The following is a 15,171-nucleotide window of genomic DNA, read 5'->3' on the forward strand; positions in this document are numbered from 1 at the left end:
GCTACTCAGGAGGCTGAGGTGGGAGGATCACTTGAGCCTAGGAGGTCAAGGCCACAGTGAGCCGAGATCACACCACTGCAGTCCAGCCTGGGCTACAGAGCAAGATCCTCTCTCTCAAAAATTAAAAAAAAAAAAAAAAAGCGGTATAAATTTAACATTAAACAAGTTATGTTTACAAAGGTAATATACTGAAAACTCACTACTTCGTATTCATTTTACTGCCTTTCCCTGCGCCTGTCTGTTGTATCTGCGGGGTGGAACTGCCACGTGACCGTGCACTGCTGAGCATCTCCTCCCACCTCTATGCTCAGTCACATCACAGATTGGCCATGGCAAGGGCGGCTAGACCAGGGGAGTCAACAGGTGCTGCACATTAAGACCTGGTTTATTGTTTTATTGATTGTCTAGACCTAAGAAAGTGATGGGAAAAAATATTACTAATGCAGATTAAATTTTAAAGGGTGTCATGTTTATAGCTGCTCCATGGTGAATAGCAGAAAACAAAGATTTTTCCAGTATTCACAAACTGTTAACCTATTCAGCAAAGAAGTCACTTCGACCACCAGTGAAGGAGTGAAGTTCTGACATGTCTTTGTTGTTTCACTTTCAACTTACTTGTTAACATAAATGAAAATATCAAGCAACATTAAGTTGGAACTACAGTAATTTGTCATTGCAACTGTAGGTTGGCTACAGATAAAGAGTTAGGCGAAACTCATTGAATGGGTTGATTTCTGGCTATATGGAATTTACAATAAAGAATACTGGATATTTCAGTAGTATTTGTAAATTATGTGCTATACATCCTTTGTGTCAGTAAAATTTATAATAAACTTATTGAGTCTACGCATGCAGACATTTTCTGGAGAGCTGGTTGTTAAATGTCACTGTTAACATCCCGTAGGCCCTCCATTACACATAGTCCCAACATGTCTCCTTACTGTGCAGAGGGTGAGGTAGGGTGGGGTGGAGGGACAGATGTAACTTGCAGAGACCCTGGGAGCAGTGTCTCAGGTTTCCAGACAAGCTGTGGCTTGTCACTAGATCAGCTTGACCTCCTCCTGGCCAGGGGCACTGGGGCTCAGCTGGGGGTCCCATTCATTGATCCCTTCTCGGTACCAGGCTCAGGGATTTACAGGTCAGAGGAAGAAGACATGGTTACTGCCTGTATGGAGCTCATAGTCCAGCAGAGGAGACATCCAGTCACAGTTGTACACCCTGGAGAGTACAGGGGCAAAAAGGAAGAAATTGCCCAGCTGAGGCAGGAGGGCGGCTGGGACAAGAGGAGCTGCTCAGTGGAACAGTGCCTCTCAACATTCAGTGTGTGGCATCCACAGATTTGTGTTAAAAATGCAGAGATTCTCTTTCGGCAGGTCTGGGCAGGGTGGTGCCCAGGAGTCGACAGTATGCTAGGGGATGGTGAAGCAGGTATCCAAGGGCACACTTGGAAAAGCCTTGATCTGAGGACACAGGATGGTGTGTGCTGAGGCAGGAGATGAGAAAGAAGTTCTGTGGGGAGATCTGCCAGGAGTTTAGGAGTGGCTGGAGCACAGCCAGCCTGGAGGGGAGACAGCAGAGCAGGGCAGGAGGAATGGTCAGGGGGCAGGTCCTGCAGCCTCATAAGCCTCATGGAAGAGCTTGGTTTGTGTACTTTGGAACGAGGAGCAGTGGAAAGAGCCTTGTCAGCAGACAAGTGACATGCTCAGGTTGGCTTTTAAAAGTGTAATGTTCCTGGAGCAGGCAGAACTGCAGTCAAGGAGACTAGAAGGAGGCTGGGGACATGTGAGGCCTCAATCCGGGCAGAGGCACTGGGGACAGGGGAGGGGACCGATAGGAGGGCTTCATGGGTGGAGCCACATGCGAGATGAAGAGGGTTGGGGTGGGCCTGGGTTTCTGGGGTGATGACTGAGTGAATGGCAGGACTATGCACATTGCCAGAAAACAGGAGGAAGAGCAGGTCTGGAGTAAGGTGAGTTGCTTTGAACCTGGAGACTTAGAGGTGTCCCTGGAGGGGCCCAGAGGCATTTGGGGCTCAGGGGAGCCATCAGGAAGTAGATTTGGGAGCCCCGTGGATAGGTGGGAAAGCCAAGAGAGTGAAGAGGTCACCTGTGGAGAACACAGTCACAAGGGTCCAGATCTAGTGCTGAAGGGCCAAGAACTCAGGCCTGTCTGGACCTTGTTTCTGGAAGGGGTGCCAGATAGATGCCAGGTCCCTCCATGCAGGAAAGCCAGAGAGTGGGCAGGAGAAGGTTGGAGGAGGTCAGAACCATGGGTGGGGTTGCTGGCCACCTCTGACTTAGGAGCTGGAGGCCACAGTGGTTAGGAGTCATGGGGCCTCAGTCCTAGCTCCAGCCCTGGCTCTGCTACCAACTTGCTGTGTGACCTTTGGCAGATCTCTACCCACTCTGGGCCTCAGCTTCTTCATTTGAAAATAAGAAAGCTGGACCATACCAGTGATTTTCAAATGACACTTGGAGCCCCAGGGTCACCCAGAAGCATCTCCAGGAAACAGGAGTTGAGGGTGACAGGGAGGGAGAGACTGAGAGTGTGGAACTCTAGTCCCACCCTGTCCCCAGCTTCATCCCGAGCCACTTGCGTTTATGTTTTCTGTTAGCCTCTTCATGAAAGGATGTTTTCCAACTGATAACTACTGGGCCAGAGGATCCCTTATACTGTTGTACGTATTTGGGGTCTGTGAATCCTTGCCAACATAGAAGCTGATGGAGTCTGAGGAATAACACACGCTGAGAAAACCAACCATCATCATTACAGACACTGTGTGAACTCCCTGCCTGCCACCCACACAGCACAGTCACGGTTATGTCCACACTTATGTAGGCCTGGGCTCTGCCTAGCTGCGGGTGATTTCATCAGTGGATGCCGCTCAGTTTGGCCCCGCCTGCTGGCTGACTCGTCCCCAGCCCCAGCCATCAGGGTGCCCCCAGGGTGGGGCCCGTGTGGCCCTGGCCCTTCTCTGCTGCCCCAGGGCTGTGAAGCCACAGGTCGGCCCCCTCGTTCCTTGATGCTCTCTGTCCATTGTCTCTACAAATGCAAAGAGAGTCTCTGAACAGGACAAAACACATTTCGTCCTTCCTTGGGCCTGGCATCAGCGACAGTGCCACCTGTGTGGGGGAGGACTCAGTGGGTAGTGTCCTGGCTTCCTTTCAGCCCCACAGAGCTTCCCTCAAACCTTGCTGACAGCTGGGCACTCTCAGTAAACTGAGGCAAGCCTGGACCTAGACCAGCGTGTGGGGGCGTGTGCTGTGGGGAGGGAGGATGAGAGAGCTGGCCTCAGGATCGGGGTGGAAACACCCTGCGGTGCCTCTACAGGGAAAACCAGGCCCTTCAAGTCCGTGTGACCTCAGATCCCAAATAAGTCAATGCCTGGCTCCCCTCCCCGTCCCTCAGAGCAGGGCCTAGGAGTTGGGGAGGGGCAGCTTTGCACATCCCTTGCCCTGGGATCCTGGGGTACAAGAGTAGGATGAGGACAATCAGCTCAGAGGGGACAGAGATCTTGCTAGTTTGCTCTGTGCCCCTTTAGCCCACACTCATGTCCCTGCATACACTGGACCCTCCTATCGCCTGGAAGTTGTCCTGCCTCCTGGCACTGCCCCTAACCCCTAAGAGATCCAGATCCCCAAATAAAGCCACACTGGGCCCCAGGATCCCAGGCTTGGAGACAGTGCTTTTGGGGAACTCCAGGGTCCCCCAGCAGTCTTGCTACTTCAGGAACAGTTTGGAGGGGGGCCCAGTAGAAGTGACCCCCTCCCTGTCACCTTAACATCCCAGATAGGGCTCAGAAAGTTGCTCCAAAACTGCTGGGAAGAGACCCCACCCCTGGAGTTCCTCCCTGCTCCTCCTCACCTGTTCTCGCTTCCCCAGGACTACGGAGGCTTCAGCCCATTCTCACTCGGCAGGGTGGTTGGTGGGGCAGGGTGACGACTCTCGGTATTTCCTGACAACAGGCTGGGGGACTCAAGCGCCAATGTGAAGCTGAAGAGCGTCCTGGAGACGGGGGGCGGTGAGACGGAGTCTGCCCAGGCCACGCCAGTGGCTGGGGTTTGGCCCTGGGCCTGGGGAGGGTCGCTGTTTGAGAGGAGGACGCAGCTTTATAAAATGACGCCGTAAGTATGGCCTGGGCAGGTGGGGCCGCAGGCCCCCACTGCCCCACCTGGGACTGCGGGCATGGACCAAGAGCTCCTGCAGCAGGAGACCCTGCCACAGGACGTGGGGAACCCAGAAAGCTTGGGAGGTTGCAGTCCCGGGGAGATGCACATGCCTGGGCTGAGGCGGAGGCTGGCTCTTGGCCTCTAGGGAGCTAGGGAGCCAGGCGCTGTCAGGGGCCTGTGGAGGGCTCTCCCAGATGCTCTAGGCTACTGGGCAGGGCCTTCCTCTGAAGGTTGTGTGTGTGTGTGTGTGTGTACACATGAGGGGTTGCAGTTTCTACCATGGCTGCTGGCACATGATAAGAGCCTTTTGAACCCAAGACCCCAAGAAGGCAGGCTCACCACCCTCTTTCTTAGGCATCAAAGGCTCTAGAACAGTGGTCTGCATCATGAGAAGCCCTAGGAACATTTTTAAAATGCACATTCCCAGACTCTGCCCACAGGGACTCTAGGGCGGGGCCCAGGAATCTTTATTTTAGAAAGCTCCCTGGGTGATTCTGACAGGCTGCAGCTGGGGGAGGAAACCACTGCTCTTGGGGAACACCTACCCGGGGCCAGGAAGCCCAGGCCCTGCCTACAGGGCCACCTTAGACACTCAGACGTTGTCTGTGGAAGGTGTTCAGGTCATCTGCACTCTCATGGGAAGGAGAGGCCGACATACTCTTCGGTAACCTTTTCCTGAGGCACAGGAGAAAGCATGGGTCACAGAGTGGGCCCCAGAGGAGGGAAGGCTCGGGAAGGGGTGCGACAGAGCATCAGGGCCAAGGACTGCCCCATCACAGTGTCTGGGCCTGCTGAGGCCGGGGACCCTCACATCTGTCTCAGGACCCAGCGCCTCCAGTCCACAGCAGCCCCTGTCCAGCCACGTGGGTGAGCCCAGGTCCTCCTGCATAGACAGGAGGAAAGAGAGATGAGATGTCAGAAAGGACTCCCAGGAGATGAGCACACACAAGGACAGTTATGAAATCTCCTCCACGGAGTTCCTTGTTAGCATTTTAAATGTCTTCTTAAAAAAGAATTCAGTTAATTCAAAATGACCTTTAGAAAAAGAAAGTAAAATAAATGACCTTTAAAACCCTCATAATTGACATGAAGTTTACTGACTTAACTGAATTAACACGAAGGCAGCATGAAGTAGCCGACTGCACGTTTGCTTCCATGGTTGAAGCTGGAGTCAGAGGCCATCTGATTCGGTTTATTTCCCGTCTTGCCGGCCCAAGGATGCACATTCATTTCACCCCAGACTGCACATGTCCACACCTCCTGGCTGTAAAGCATCCGGGAGTGTTCACTCGACCCAATTTGCTTAGTCAGTCCCCAAGTGCTGAACCTTTGGGCTCCTTCCAATTTCTTGCTATTATAAATATCATGGCTATGAATATCTCTGTACAAATTACTTTCTTAGTATTTTACTGGGAAGCATTCCCCAAGTGGAACTACTAAGTTAAAGGGCATGAACAATTTTATAGTTCTTGTCACATATTACTAGATGGTTCTCCAGAAATATTGAGCCCATTTACTATGACACCAATTATGTATAGCTGTCCCCACAGCCCTCCAGTATACAGGTTCATCATTTTTATTTATTTGTAGCTGTTTTATTTACTTTCTTTTTTCTCGTTTTGCGATTTTGGTCAGGAGTGGTGTGGCAAGTTGTTTTAATGCTGTTGTTTCGATGATTGGTGACATTGGACATTCTCTGAAGGACTTTGAGAACCTGATGGGCATCATTTGTCCCGCAGGGATATGGCAGGATCGGTTCTAAGAGCTGGATCAGGACTGGAAAATGGATAGTTCTGAGTTTTCAGACTTACTCAGTTCTCAGTCTCCCAGCAATAGGCCAGAATGTACATCAGGGCCATAGTTTCCAACGCTCTGAGGCTGAACGATGAATATGGTTTTAAAACAGCATCACTTGCCCCAGGGAGAAGACTGAGATGAAGGGGAGAAGGAGAACCCATGGCCCCATGCTTGTCCCCACCTTGATGGACTGTGCCTGAGCTCCACTGGACAGGCTGCACAGCCTCTTACCCCAGATGTGGCCTTCTGGGTACATAGATTACCATGTTATGCTTGTGGCTGTGGCCATGGGGATAAACCAGATTTGGGGCTTGTAGTACACTTGCCTGTTGATCCTAATGACCATCCAGAGCTGCACCAAGAGTTTACCCAGTGCCTGTAAAACCAGGGCTCTGATGGTGGCTAGAGAGGCCTGGCTGGGTAAGATCAGTAACATTTGTTGGGATCTGGGCCCTCGTGTCTTGGCTGAGGTCTAAGCATGGGGAGTTGTGGAAGAGGAGGGTGTTAGGGAACATTGACGTAAGTGGGGTCGAAGACTGTGGCCTGCAGATAATGACAGGGGGCTCCTCAGTGATACCAGGAACTCAAGGCAGAGACAGTGAGGGTCAGGGGCATGAAACCCAGTGATAGAAACTAGGTGCCATGGCGGTTGCAGACAGAGCCACAGGGCCTCCTGGGATCTCAGAGCAAACAGGCCAGATGAGGGAGGAGAGTAAGTCAGGGCAGACATGGCTGGTGGGGCAGGAGGAACTAGCATAGGATTTGAAGTCAGCAATTTAAATCGTGGTGTCAAAGGACTCCGCAAACTTGGGAACAAATAGACAGTTATGGATACTCAAAGATATTGTTGGTAGGAGCAGAAGAGTGATTTGTGCAACCAAAGGTCTTGGAGTCCCAGGGGCCTCTCCATGTTGAAGCAGGATGCTAGGGGATGAGAGGACACAGGGCCAATGTATAATATAGGTAGCAAGGCCCAGCCTCTTGGAGGAGAATTGGTGGAAGCTGACTGGGGGATCGTCATTCCAGACCACACCTGGACTTGGGAAGGGCCCCTCTCTGCAGAGGCCAAGCCAGGATCATGACCATCAGGCTAAGGAGGAAGTGTGCATGTTGCTGGGGTAGCAGGTGTCTTGGGCCCACTAAGGTCCTCCAGGCTTTGGGAAGGAAGCAGACTCCTTTTCCCTCTCATTCCTGGCCTGCTCCTCATGGGGCCAGGGCTTTGGTGGTGCTGGAGCAGGTGGTAATGGACAGAGGAGACATGGCGTGTGCCCCAGGTTCCACAATGGGAGTGAGACAGAGTAAAGAAGTGGTTTCGTGTGAGTCTTAGATTCAGGTAGACCTATACCTTACTGTGTGACCTCAGTTCTTGAGCCTCACTTTCTTTTGTCTAAAATGGGGATAGTCGTACCTGCCTTATAGGGCACTTAAGAAGATTGAATGAGAAAATAATACATGACAGCACTTAGCAAGAATAGTTGTTAACAAATGTCAGTTTCCTTCCATTTCTCTCTTTTAGTACCTAGAGCAGAGTTGAGTGTATCTGTCGGCCCAAATAGGCCTCCACTCTAGATGGGGTGGAGGGTAAAGGAAGGGGCAGCATGCCCTCTGGTGAGCCTAGGAGCAGAGCTGGAAGAGCAGCTCTGCTTCAGGGTTTATCTGACCCAAGGGTAGTGATGAATTTGGTGATGTGGAATGGCTAAAGCCTGGCAAGCTTCTGAGCCTCGATTTCCTTATCTGAAAAATAAGTTGTGTGTGGCCTTGTGACAATGCATGGGAAGCCCCTAGCACCACTCCTGCACATAGTAGGAGGTCCACACATACATGACAGTGTGGATTCTGTGGTTGCAGACACTCCTTTTGCCCTCAGAGTCATATCGCTGTGAAGGGTTTCTCTCTGTGTGCTCAGAGTCCAGTCTGGGGTTGGTCAGACGTGAAATGGGTTGTGCATGGTGGTCAGTGCTTGGGCAGTGGCTAATCATGTCACCCCAGAGTTGGCCGAGGAGGAAGGGGCCCAGGGGGAGGCTGCCCTGAGGGCCCCTGAGGCTGTGGGGGCTCCAAGGGTACTGCCAGGGGAAGAATGGGCACTCTGCAGTTCTCTCCTCTAGCCCAGGGTGTTCTGAGAGTGTCTAGAACCAACAGGTCTGCTCAGACGCTGAACATGAGGTTCCGCTTGGCACACAGCATGACAGCCTTTTCCCCTGCAGGAGCATTACCAGAGGTAGGCAGCATGGAGGTGAAGGGAATTGGAAGGGCCTGGCATGAGTCAGGAATGAGTGAGGATGGGGGCGAAAGCAACTCCGTGCAGTCCAGAGGGAGCTGGCCCTGGGTTCATCCCCTGTACAACTCCACCAGCCTATGCCCTGACCCGGATCCCAGTCCCAGCCAGTTACTGTGCACAGGGGACTGAGCGATGAACCTCGTTCTCTGGAGGCAGCAGGACTGTGCAGAGGGTCCAGACAGCCTGGAGAGACAGAAAGCTGCCTCAGACTTCCCTGGGCAGCCACCCTGCTTGGGGCAGCACCGCTCAGCAGCTAGAGGAGTCCAGGGTTCTGAATCCCAATCTGTCGCCTGCGAGACAAGCCTGGGGCAAGCCTAGCCTGTCTGACTTCTCATGCCCTCTTCAGAGCTCGTGTCTAGGAGAGGTGTGATAACTGCGGGTGTTTGAGGACTTCAGCACTGGTTATGGAAGCAGGTTGAAGAGTTGTGACGAGACCTGCATGAACAGCCTACCAGGCGTGCAGCCCCTGCATTTTGCAAATGACCTCTAGTCCTTGTCACCGTGGGATAACCCTGGATCTTTCTGGACCTGCCTGAATCCTCTGGATAACCTTTGCAGCCCATTACCTCCCCCAAATGCACACACATTCACACACACAGCCATCACCGTGTACAGATGGAGCTCCTTCCTCTCAGTAAGTTTCTGACCTCCAACCTGCCTCTCCCGCTCCAGGCAGCTCCACTCCCGGCTCCTGATCTGCTCCCATTCCTCTACCATCTGGCCTCACCAAATACTGGTCTGTGAATGGCCTCACTCCGTAAGTCTGACACCAACGAGGTCCAGCTTCTCTAGCTCATTCTTTTGGCTCCCCACCTCCTCCAGCAAGATTTAAAAATAGTCCCTCTTTACTGAGCATATGAGAGCCGGCACAGGGCATTGTTGCTCCCAGTTTCCTTTCTGGCTGAGTCAGGGTCTAGGAGAGTACCCACAACGAGTCCTGCAGCCCCAGGTTTGGCCCCTGGCTCTGCTCCTCACGAGGTATGTGAACTCAGCCGGTTGTTTTACCTCTTGAGACCTGCTTCCTGATCTATAAACTGGAAATAATAATAATAGTACCTTCTCTCCAGGCTGTCGTAAAGATTAAATGGGACCCTATATGCTTTTAGCATGGTGCCTGGCACAGGGTAAGCGTTTAATAAATGTTAGCTACTGTTATTTTGTGCCTAACAAAATACTTAAATGACAGGAAAAATTCTCATGTATTCACTCAACAAATATTTGTTGAACTCCTGTTTTCTTCCAGGCACTGTACTAGGCACTGGGGATACAGCAGGGAGCAAAACAGTGAAAACCCCTGTCCTCAAGGAGCTTCTATGCTGGATTCCACAGCCACACCCTCAAGTCTTCGCTGTCAGCCCTCCTCTCCCTTAGTCTGCACCTTCCCCTGAGCCTCTGCCTCAGCCTCCTCCCGGGCTCAGGATTCCCTGAATTTCCCTCTCCTCACACATCCTCTCTCTAAGCTCCAGATGCACTTTTCCAGTCACTTGCAATGGGGTGACCTGCAGACACTCAAACCTGGCACATCTGAACAGTAACTCACAATGCCCAACCCCTTCTCAAACCTGCTATTCCCAGTGGGTTCCCTGAGAAGCCACTGTCCAGACCCTTCTTCCTCCAACATGCAGCTCTTCTATCGTCATCGCCAACACGAATAGAGCACTTAGTGCAGGCACCATGCTGAAAGCTTTTATTTATTAAATCGTGGAATCCCCTGACGTCCCTAAAAACCATTCCACTTGTTTGCAGATAAGAAAACTGAGGCGGAAATCATTAAACAGCCTCAGGTTACACAGTTAGGCAGAGCCCAGACGAAGAGCCCAGGCTGTCTGGCCTCAGTTGTGCTTTTCCTGATGCTGTGCTGTCCCGCCTCGGGTCCCATGGGCTTGCCTCAGCTGTACCACTCACCTCAGGCCCCTTCTGGGCCGCATCCAGCTCTGCCCTGGGCTGTTGAAGAGTCTGCTCACTGGTATCTCTAATTCCCTCTGGCTTCGCCACAGACCCTGCTGCTAGGGCTGCCTATGATCCCCTCCCTCACAGGCAGGATCACTTCCCCATCGCCACCACACCCCTGCACCCCTGCGATTTCCCATTGTTTACAGGCAGCCTGGCCCTGTTCCAGACCAACTTCCCCAGTCCCATATAACCTCTCCAAGACCCTTCTTCCCCCTACTCATTCCCCGCGTGTTACAGCCAGGCAGGCTATCCACCCCAATGCTTTCCTAACTCCCGTGGCTTCCTCACCCCGTCTACCTTTACTGAGCTCTGTATCCTTTAATACCCAGCCTCAAAGGCCGTCTCTGCTGCAAAGCCCTGCCTGGTCCCCTGCCAGACTCCTCTGGCTCTCTCTGCTGTGCCCCCACGGGTCTTCACCTCTGGCTGGGTTGACTTCATACCACCTGGGATTATTGTTTGTTATCTGTGTCCATCTGTGTCCCCCAGTAACCCATGATCTTCACAGGCCAGTGCCCTGTGTTAGTCATCTCTGGGTCCCCGTGACTGACGGAGCTGGGTGCAGTGCGAGCCTCAGTACTGAAATGAACAGGGCCGGCCTACGAGGTCACTCCGCGATTTGGGGCAGGAAAGATCTGAGTTTCTTTCTGCACTCCCATCGAGTCCTGCTGTAGAAACCACAAATGGGGAATGATCGTTGAATCCCAGAGGGCTGAGCAGGAAGGGCCGCTGCAGGTCATCTGTGTTAATTCTTTATCTTTGAAATGTTGGAGTGAGGCCCAGAAATGAGAAAGACCTAGCCCACGATCACTCCGCAGGGAGGAGTTGTGGTTAGAATTCAGACCCCTGGCTTCTAGCCCAGTGTACTTTCTGCTTTGCTGAACCATTCCATCTTTTCTTTGCTTTTTCTCTACACAAACTAACTACTACAATAACAACGATTGCTTATGCTGAAAATCAGCCCAGTCTCATAGCTCTGGAACGTCTCTTTGTCCCCTTCCAGATAACCACAGGACACTTTACACTTTTGTCATAATGATTTTACACCCTCATTTTTAAATTTAGTATTCTTTGTATTCTTTGGGGAGGGGGGGTAATTAACCCTAAATTCTTGTAGAGAAATTAAGTTCTTAGAGTATATTTCTGGGTTGCTTGTTTTCTTCCATTGACGTTTCACATGACACTCCTGTCCATCGTCACACTGCTTCAGTTGTTGCAGCTGTGTATTTTCATATCTAATGGGATTGGTGCTCCTCTCATTAGCCGTTATCAGAAATGTCTTTGCTTTTCTTACCTGTTTTGTTTGTTTTTGTTTTTTGTTTTGTTTTTTCCTTCCAGATTATCTATACCTGGGTTATCTAGAGGAATTAGGGGCAGACGAGTAGCTTATCCCAATCTGCCCTAATCATGGGCATCCACACAGGTCAGCTGAATTGGGCACTCTTAATTCATGGCTCTGCAAATGGTAAAAACGGCCATTGATTGAGAGAAATAGGCAAAAAAGAGAGTAGTGGGGGCACCAATGCCCTCACTACCCCAAACTCTCACTGCTGCCCACTAATCTGCCATCCTGGGATGTGGGGCAGGATGCCCACACCGTGTGGGCATGCTCTCACGGGACGATGGAGGTGGTGTTGCTGATTGACACTAGCCAGCAAGGCAACATGGCCACACTGGCTTTCTTATCACAGAACCCACGTTCACAAACCATCTTGGGGCTCGCCCTCCTTTCCTTAAATCGTCACCACAGGGAAGCATAAAAAATCTCTGTACATTACCAAGTTTCAGAATCCCCTTGGAATTTTGCTTTGAACTAAATGAAGTCTCATTTAGGAAGAATGACTGTCTTTAAAATAGTCTTCCTACCGTATAGAAATACATTAGGAATCTCCATTTCTTCAAGTTCTTTTTATAAATCTCAATTACATTTTATAATTTTCTTTATATGAATCACAAATCAGTCTCATTGGTATTATTTTAAAACTTTTCATATGTAGTCTTGTACCACTGTAAATGAGATCTTTTTCATTTTCATTTTACAAATGATAATTTTTTTATAGAAATGTTCTTGGCTATTTTTCCATCTTTTTATCTGGCAACTTTACCGAACTTTCTGATTCTGGGGTTTTCTTGTTGATTCCCTTACATTTTCTCAGGTCCAGTACAGTAGATCATTTGCAATAATATAAACCTTGAGTCCTTCCTAACATAGTAGACTAATGACTGTTCATCAATGCCCCCCTCAGGAACTTTAAAGAAATACAAGTAGTTGGGCCCTCCTCGGTCCCCACTGAACCATAATTTCAGTTTCAGCCTTAGGGCTTTGGCCTGCGGGGCAGGGATGGGAAGTGGATTCCAGACCCAAAAGTCTGCAAAGGTGGAGAAAGCCTGGTTTCTCTAAAAGCATACCAGTATAGCTACAGACCAGAAACTTCATTGCTTTATAGGAACTTTTTAAAATTTTGGTCTGTGAGCAAGGGAAATGAGTGAAGGATTTGAAGCAGCAGGTGCAAGGATAGATTTGCATTATGAAAAAATCACTCTCACTGCCATGTGAGAACAGACTGCAGGGGGGCTGGAGGGAAAGGGGGTGCAGATCATTATGTAACCACAGCTAACTCTTACCGCCTGTTTTAAGTGGTTTACATATATTAAGTCCCCAGGACAGCCCAAGGCATACAGGTGGTTCATGGCAGAGCACGTTTGAATTGTTCCTAAGCACTCATCACCTCGACTCTTTTTCACGGAGAGGGTGGGAGGGACTTCAGACCCACTTACGGAGTGCATCCTGCGCTGCCATCTGTCTTCTGGGTGTGTGACTGGGTGAGGGGTGGGTCTGTGCTCACCATGCCTTTTTCACAGGGGTAAGTCTAGCCTGAGTGTTCTCTACGCTGCTCTCCCAGGGAAGTGGGAGTGGGAGGTGAGAAATGTGTATCCTTTTAATGGAAATTTTCAGATGGGGCCTGTGATAATGGAGCTCTAGTGATGTTGGGTGCTTTAGACCTTGTCTAATCCAACCCCCTCATCTTATACACTGACACACTAAGGCCAAGAAAATTGGGAAGGCACTTCTTTATGGTCATATAGGAGGCTGGGGACTTAGGCCTAAACTTAGGATTCCTGACATCCAAGACACTAATGGTGTTTTTAGATCAAGTGAGAACATGGGCCTACAACATCAGCAAATGTCTAGTCACCTGTAAGGAGCAAGGGAAGTTTTATATGACATTCATGTCCTTCACCAAACTGCTTCAGTTGTCTGTCAGAGCCGGGAGGATGGGGTGGATCACAGTTCAGAATAGGCAGGCTGAGGTGCACATATGGGGAGCCACAGCACGACAGAGAGAGCTGGGGTGTGTTTGGTGCAGGGCCGGGAGGCTGGGGCCGAGCAGAGGATGACCTGAGCTAGAGGAACACACAGTGGCCCGAGGCCCCTCCCACTGGGGAAGGGAGACCTCTGAAGTCCATCTGAGGGCCAACCTAACTTGCCTGTCTCCAGGGAGACCCCAGAAATCCTCAGAAGTGTAAGGGCTGGGACAGGGCCACCTGGCATGATATGTCCAGCTCAGAATCCCAGGGCCTCGTCCTGCTAAGCTGAGCCCCCATCCTCAGAGCTCCCACCTATGCCTTCCTCAGGGTGGAGGTACAGGAAGGGGCCACTCTGCAGCAGCAGAGAGGGTGGTGACAGCTCAGCAGACACAGAGACATGGAGAGCAGGTGGGCTGTGATTGGACCAGGAGTCAGGAGACAGACACAGTGATGCAAAGGATGCAGAGGGGGAAGGAGGCAGAGGTGGGTACTGCCCTGCAGCCCCACCACCCCTGGGCATGATCTCATCTGAGGAAGCCTAGAAGGAGTCTTCACACATCGCCTCCTCCAGGCCAGAGCTCAGCTTGGAGATGCGAAGGGGGAAGGGACCCTCTCCCTTCCTTCCCTTCCTCCCTCCTAGAGCCTAGGCAGGGCAGCAGTGGTGGGACCACCTGTTCTCACCCTCATCTGCAGTGGGCGGCAGAGGCCCCATGGCACAGGCTTGGCGAGGCTGAGTAAATCCTTGCTGCTGTGACCACCCACAGTGCTTCTGCTTCCTTCTGTATAATAGCTCCTCGGGGAGCTGCCAGCAATCAATGAGACAATACAAGTGAGCACTTAGCACAGTGCTGGCCCTGTGTGAGGGCTCAGTGAGTGGGAGCTCTAAGTACTAAATGTTGTCCCATCTCCATGGTGCTTTGGACTTCCAGCACAGCATTCACAGACACACGTCCCTTCTCAGTTCATCCTCACACACTATGTGCAGTAGGCAAGGCATACATTGTCTCCAATTAACAGATGAGGAAACTGAGGCGAGCCTGGGGAGAGTGGTCTCTGGTCACCCAGTGAGTTAGCAGCACAAAGAGGATAAGAATTCAGCTCCCCTAAGTCTTGTGTGTTTTCACAGCTGTGTTTCTTATATAAAATACAAGAATGCTAACACAAAAAACAATAAAGCGAGAATTCTCACCTTATTTCAGAGTTGAGTAAACTATAATCATCTTCTTTTGTCTCCTAACAGCCCTGCTTTAAAGAGTCAAAATATCAGAGAACGTTTAGTGCTAAAAGGAGCCTTAAAGATAGTCCCACTTTCTTTCATGAAGCACAGAGAGGGGACATACTCATTTAAGGTCACACAGCACATTAGCAACTTAGCCAGGATTGGAACCTGGCACTGGTGTTCTTTCCTCTACAGCTGCTGCCTCCATAGGTCTTGGAACTTTTATCCCCACTTCAGAGTCTGGAAAACTGAGCCCACAGCTTGACTCCAATCCAATAGCACTACCTTTTTTGGGACTCTGCTTCCTCAGTGGTGGCTCTAGTGATATTTAAAATCAGCAGCAGCAAAAGGGAAGGGCCATGGAGCAAAAAGGTGGTGTGTTGGAAGTAATAAACTTTTCAAATAGTTTAAATTGCATTTCAGGGACTGATTCCTCTTGCTGGAGAGAT

General features: G+C 50.8%; 1 protein-coding gene and 1 long non-coding RNA gene across 3 annotated transcripts in view; both read left to right on the forward strand.

The window, feature by feature from the left end:
• TUB (TUB bipartite transcription factor) overlaps positions 1–15,171 on the forward strand; it is an 88,335-nt gene that overhangs the window by 40,380 nt on the left and 32,784 nt on the right. The window lies entirely within an intron of this gene.
• LOC105739336 lies at positions 1,929–11,251 on the forward strand. Its single transcript, XR_001115247.2, has 4 exons — positions 1,929–1,969; positions 3,966–4,124; positions 9,312–9,368; positions 9,488–11,251. It is a non-coding gene; the product is annotated as an uncharacterized LOC105739336 (long non-coding RNA).

Source organism: Nomascus leucogenys, chromosome 15, assembly GCF_006542625.1.
Source record: "Nomascus leucogenys isolate Asia chromosome 15, Asia_NLE_v1, whole genome shotgun sequence".
Classification (NCBI taxonomy): Eukaryota; Metazoa; Chordata; class Mammalia; order Primates; family Hylobatidae; genus Nomascus; species Nomascus leucogenys.